We start from the raw sequence: 6,000 nt of genomic DNA, 5'->3' as shown, positions 1-6,000 counted from the left end.
TAGAGGATGATTGAGAAGAGAGAAGAGAGTGAGTGAAGGTAGGTGGGGATCCTGTGGGGTCCACAGATCTTGGGGTGTCAAGGCATTTAGATCCCTGCACCAATTTAGGCATGCAAAATGCCCTTGCACACAACTCTGGGCGTTCAGCGCCAGGTTAGTGCCCATTTTGGGCGTTCAACGCCCCTTTGCTGCCATTTCTGGCGTTGAACGCCAGAACCATGCTTGTTCTGGGCGTTCAGCGCCAGGATGCTCCCATTCTGGGCGTTCAGCGCCAGAACTATGCTCTGTTCTGGCGTTTGAACGCCAGACAGATGCTCCTCCAGGGTGTGATTTTTCTTCTGCTGTTTTTGATTCCGTTTTTGATTTTTTTGTTTATTTTGTGACTCCACATGATCATGAACCTAAGAAAACATGAAAAACAATAAAAATAAGAATTAGATAAACATTGGGTTGCCTCCCAACAAGCGCTTCTTTAATGTCAATAGCTTGACAGTGGGCTCTCATGGAGCCTCACAGGTGTGCAGAGCTTTGTTGAGACTCTCCAATACCAAACTTAGAGTTTGGATATGGGAGTTCAACACCAAACTTAGAGTTTGGTTGTGGCCTCCCAACACCAAACTTAGAGTTTGACTGTGGGGGCTCTGGTTGACTCTGCTTGGAGAGAAGCTTTTTCTGCTTCCTCTCCATGGTTGCAGAGGGAGATCCTTGAGTTTTAAACACAAGGGAGTTCTCATTCCATTGAAGGAATATTTCACCTCTGTCAACATCAATCACAGCTCTTGCTGTGGCCAGGAAAGGTCTTCCTAGGATGATGGATTCATCCTCTTTCTTTCCAATATCCAGGACTATGAAATCAGCAGGGATGTAAAGGCCTTCAACCTTTACTAACACGTCCTCTTCTTGTCCATAAGCCTTTTTCTTGAGCTGTCTGCCATCTCTAGTGAGATTTTAGCAGCTTGCACCCGATAGATTCCCAGTTTCTCTATTACAGAGAGGGGCATGAGGTTTATCCCTGAACCAAGGTCACACAGAGCTTTAAAGATCATGGTGCCTATGGTGCATTGGTATTATGAACTTTCCAGGATCCTGTCTCTTCTGAGGCAATGTCAGTTGATCCAGATCACTTAGTTCATTGATGAACAAGGGAGGTTCAAATTCCCAAGCATCAATGCCAAATAATTTGGCATTCAGCTTCATGATTGCACCAAGAAACTTGGCAGTTTGCTCTTCAGTGACATCCTCATTCTCTTCAGAAGAGGAATACTTATCAGAGCTCATGAAGGGCATAAGGAGGTTCAATGGGATCTCTATAGTCTCTAGATGAGCCTCAGAGTCCTTTGATTCCCCAGAGGGAAGCTCCTTATTGACCACTGGACGTCCCAGGAGGTCTTCCTCCTTGGGATTCACGTCCTCTCCTTTCCTCACAGGTTCGGCCATGGCACTTATGTCAATGGCCTTGCACTCTCCTTTTGGGTTCTCTTCTGTATTGCTTGGGAGAGTACTAGGAGGGATTTCAGTGATCCTTTTACTCAGCTGGCCCACTTGTGCTTCCAAATTTCTAATGGAAGACCTTGTTTCATTCATGAAACTTACAGTGGCCTTAGATAGATCAGAGACTAGATTTGCTAAATTAGAAGCGTTTTGTCCAGAGTTCTCTGTCTATTGCTGAGTTGATGATGGAAAAGGTTTGCTATTGCTAAACCTGTTTCTTCCACCATTGTTAAAGCCTTGTTGAGGCTTCTGATCCTTCCATGAGAAATTTGGATGATTTCTCCATGTTGAGTTATAGGTGTTTCCATAAGGTTCACCTAAGTAATTTACCTCTGCTATTGTAGGGTTCTCAGGATCATAGGCTTCTTCTTCAGAAGATGCCTCTTGAGTACTGTTGGATGCAGCTTGCATTCCATGCAGACTCTGAGAAATCATATTGACTTGCTGAGTCAATATTTTATTCTGAGCCAATATGGCATTCAGAGTATCAACTTCAAGAACTCTCTTCTTCATAGGCGTCCCATTACTCACAGGATTCCTTTCAGAAGTGTACATGAACTGGTTATTAGCAACCATGTCAATGAGTTCTTGAGCTTCTGCAGGCGTTTTCTTTAGGTGAATGGATCCACCTGCAGAGGTGTCCAGTAACATCTTTGATAGCTCAGATAAACCATCATAGAATATATCCAGGATGGTCCATTCTGAAAGCATGTCAGAAGGACACTTTTTGGTCAACTGTTTGTATCTTTCCCAAGCTTCATAGAGGGATTCACCTTCTTTCTGTCTGAAGGTTTGAACATCAGCTCTAAGCTTGCTCAGCTTTTGAGGAGGAAAGTACTTGGCTAAGAAAGCCGTGACCAGCTTATCCCAAGAGTTCAGGCTGTCTTTAGGTTGAGAATCCAACCATAATCTAGCTCTGTCTCTTACAGCAAAAGGGAAAAGCATGAGCCTGTAGACTTTAGGATCTACTCCATTAGTCTTAACAGTATCACATATCTGCAAGAATTCAGTTAAGAACTGAAAAGGATCTTCAGATGGAAGTCCATGAAACTTGCAGTTCTACTGCATCAGAGAAACTAATTGAGGTTTCAGCTCAAAGTTGTTTGCTCCAATGGCAGGAATGGAGATGCTTCTTCCATGTAAATTGGAATTAGGTGCAGTAAAGTCACCAAGCATCCTCCTTGCATTATTATTATTTTCGGCTGCCATCTCCTCTGCCTGTTCAAAAATTTCTGAAAGGTTATCTCTGGATTGTTGTATTTTAGCTTCTCTTAATTTTCTCTTCAGAGTCCTTTCAGGTTCTGGATCTGCTTCCACAAGAATGTTCTTATCCTTGCTCCTGCTCATATGACAAGGAAGAATGGACAGAAAAATGATAATAATAATAGAGATCCTTTATACCACAGTATAGGGATCCCTTTGTGAGTGGAAGAGAAGGGGGAGACAAAGAATGCGATGTAAGGGAAGAAATGCAACTGTACGAATGGAAGAGATGTGAGATGAGATGTTAGGATATGAATGAATAAATAGAATAGGATGAGAGAGAGAGAGGGAATTTTCGAAAATTATTTTTGAAAAGGAGTTAGTGATTTTTGAAAATTGGTTTTTGAAAATGTGTTAGTAATTTTCGAAAATTAAGATTTAAAAATTAAAACAATTAATAAATTAAAAAGAAATTTTGAAAAAGGGGAGAGATATTTTCGAAAAATGAGAGAGAGAGAGTTAGTTAGGTGGTTTTGAAAAAGTTAAGAAACAAACAAAAAGTTAGTTAGTTAGTTGAAACAAATTTTGAAAAGATAAGAAGTTAGGAAGTTAGAAAAGATATTTTGAAAAGATATTTTTGAAAAAGATAAGATAAGAAGATATTTTTGAAAAGATATGATAGAAATTAGTTTTGAAAAAGATTTGATTTTTAAAATCTCAATTAATGACTTGATTCATAAGAAATCACAAGATATGATTCTAGAACTTAAAGTTTGAATCTTTCTTAACAAGCAAGTAACAAACTTCAAATTTTTGAATCAAAACATTAATTGATTATGTTATTTTCGAAAATTTGATATAAAAATAAGAAAAAGATTTTTAAAAAATATTTTTGGAATTTTCGAAAATAACTAAGAATTTTGAAAAAGATTTGATTTTTGAAAAAGATTTTGAAAAAGATAAGATTTTCAAATTGAAAATTTGATTTGACTCATTGGCAACAATTTGATTTTAAAAATTTTTGAAAAAGTCAACTCAAATTTTCGGATTTGATGAGAGAAAAAGGGAAAGATATTTTTTTTTTATTTTTTGAATTTTTATGAAAACATGAAAAATATGCAATGCATGAAATTTTTAGATCAAAACAATGAATGCATGCAAGAATGCTATGAATGTCAAGATGAACACCAAGAACACTTTGAATGTCATGATGAACATCAAGAACATATTTTTGAAAAATTTTTAATGCAAAGAAAACATGCAAGACACCAAACTTAGAATTCTTTAATGCTTAGACACTAAGAATTCAAGAATGCATATGATAAACATGAAAAGACACAAAACAAAAAATCATCAAGATCAAACAAGAAGACTTACCAAGAACAACTTGAAGATCATGAAGAACACTATGAATGCATGATATTTTCGAAAAAATGCAAGATGCATATGCAAGTGACACCAAACTTATGATATGACTCAAGACTCAAACAAGAAACAGAAAATATTTTTGATTTTTATGATTTTCTAATTTTTTTTGGATTTTTATTTTATATTTTTCGAAAAATTATATGAAAAAGAAAATAAGTATTCCAAAATTTTTAATATGAATTCCAGGAATCTTGCCATGTTAGTCTAAAGCTTCAGTCCAGGAATTAGACATGGCTCACTAGCCAGCCAAGCTTTCAATGAAAGCTCCAGTCCAAAACACTAGACATGGCCAATGGCCAGCCAAGCTTTAGTCTTTAACACGAGAGTATATTGCTCTTTATAGCAAATTGCAAGCCTCAGTCCAAATAAATTTAGACATGGCTTTACAGCCAGCCAGGCTTTACATGCTTCATGAAACACTAGAATTCATTCTTAAAAATCTTGAATAAGATTTTTGAAAACATTTTTATTTATTTTTTTTTTCGAAAACATATGAGAGATTTTTGAAAATATTTTTTGAAAAATTTTTGAAAATAAAGTAAAAAGAAAATTACCTAATCTGAGCAACAAGATGAACCGTCAGTTGTCCAAACTCAAACAATCCCCGGCAACGGCGCCAAAAACTTGGTGCACGAAATTGTGATCTCCAGGCTCGAACAAATCCTGGTAATGGCTCCAAAGCTTGGTGCTCTGATCTTAATTCATAATTGTCACAACTTCGATACAACTAACCAGCAAGTGCACTGGGTCGTCCAAGTAATACCTTACGTGAGTAAGGGTCGAATCCCACGGAGATTGTTGGTATGAAGCAAGCTATGGTCACCTTGTAAATCTCAGTCAGGCAGATATAAAGTGATAATGGTGTTTTCGAATTTAATATAATAAAATAGGGATAGAGATACTTATGTAAATCATTGGTAGGAATTTCAGATAAGCGAATGGAGATGCCTTTCGTTCCTTTGAACCTCTGCTTTCCTGCTATCTTCATCCAATCAGTCTTACTCCTTTCCATGGCTGGCTTTATGCAAGGGCATCACCGTTGTCAGTGGCTACATCCCCTCCTCTCAGTGAATAATATGCTCACGCACCCTGTCACGGCACGGCTATTCATCTGTCGGTTCCCGATCATGCTGGAATAGGATTCACCCTCCTTTTGCGTCTGTCACTAACGCCCAGCACTCGCGAGTTTGAAGCTCGTCACAGTCATTCAATCATTGAATCCTACTCAGAATACCATAGACAAGGTTTAGACCTTCCGGATTCTCTTGAATGCCGCCATCATTCTAGCTTACGCCACGAAGATTCTGGTTAGGAGATCTAAGAGATATTCATTCTAGCTTATTTCATGTAGAACAGAAGTGTTTGTCAGGCACGCGTTCATAAAGGAGAAGGATGATAAGCGTCACACATAATCATCACCTTCATCACGTTCTTGGGTGCGAATGGATATCTTAGAAGAGAAATAAGAAGAATTGAATAGAAAACAGTAGTACTTTGCATTAATCTTTGAGGAACAGCAGAGCTCCACACCTTAATCTATGGAGTGTAGAAACTCTACCGTTAAAAATACATAAGTGAAAGGTCCAGGCATGGCCGAGATGGCCAGCCCCCTAAAACGTGATAAAAGGATCATAAGGTAATCCAAAGATGCCTAATACAATAGTAAGAGGTCCTATTTATAATAAACTAGCTACTAGGGTTTACATGAGTAAGTATTTGATGTATAAATCCACTTCCGGGGCCCACTTGGTGTGTGTTTGGGCTGAGCTTAAGTGTAGCACGTGCAGAGGCCATTTGTGGAGCTGAATGCCAGTATTTGTGCCAGTTTGGGCGTTCAACTCTGGTTTTGGATCCTTTTCTGGCGCTGGACGCCAGATT

The 6,000-nt window shown here is 38.2% G+C and overlaps 1 non-coding gene across 1 annotated transcript; it reads left to right on the top strand.

Moving 5' to 3' along the window:
* The first annotated feature begins 2,196 nt into the window (after nucleotides 1-2,196).
* On the top strand, nucleotides 2,197-2,304 carry LOC148553537 (small nucleolar RNA R71). Its single transcript, XR_015893221.1, has one exon. It is a non-coding gene; the product is annotated as a small nucleolar RNA R71 (small nucleolar RNA).
* The last annotated feature ends 3,696 nt before the right edge of the window (nucleotides 2,305-6,000 follow it).

The sequence above is a fragment of the Arachis ipaensis genome, chromosome B7 (genome assembly GCF_059453495.1).
Source record: "Arachis ipaensis isolate K30076 ecotype BB chromosome B7, ASM5945349v1, whole genome shotgun sequence".
Classification (NCBI taxonomy): Eukaryota; Viridiplantae; Streptophyta; class Magnoliopsida; order Fabales; family Fabaceae; genus Arachis; species Arachis ipaensis.
The sequence above is the reverse complement of the archived record's forward strand: the minus strand, read 5'-3'. Positions and strand labels throughout refer to the sequence as shown.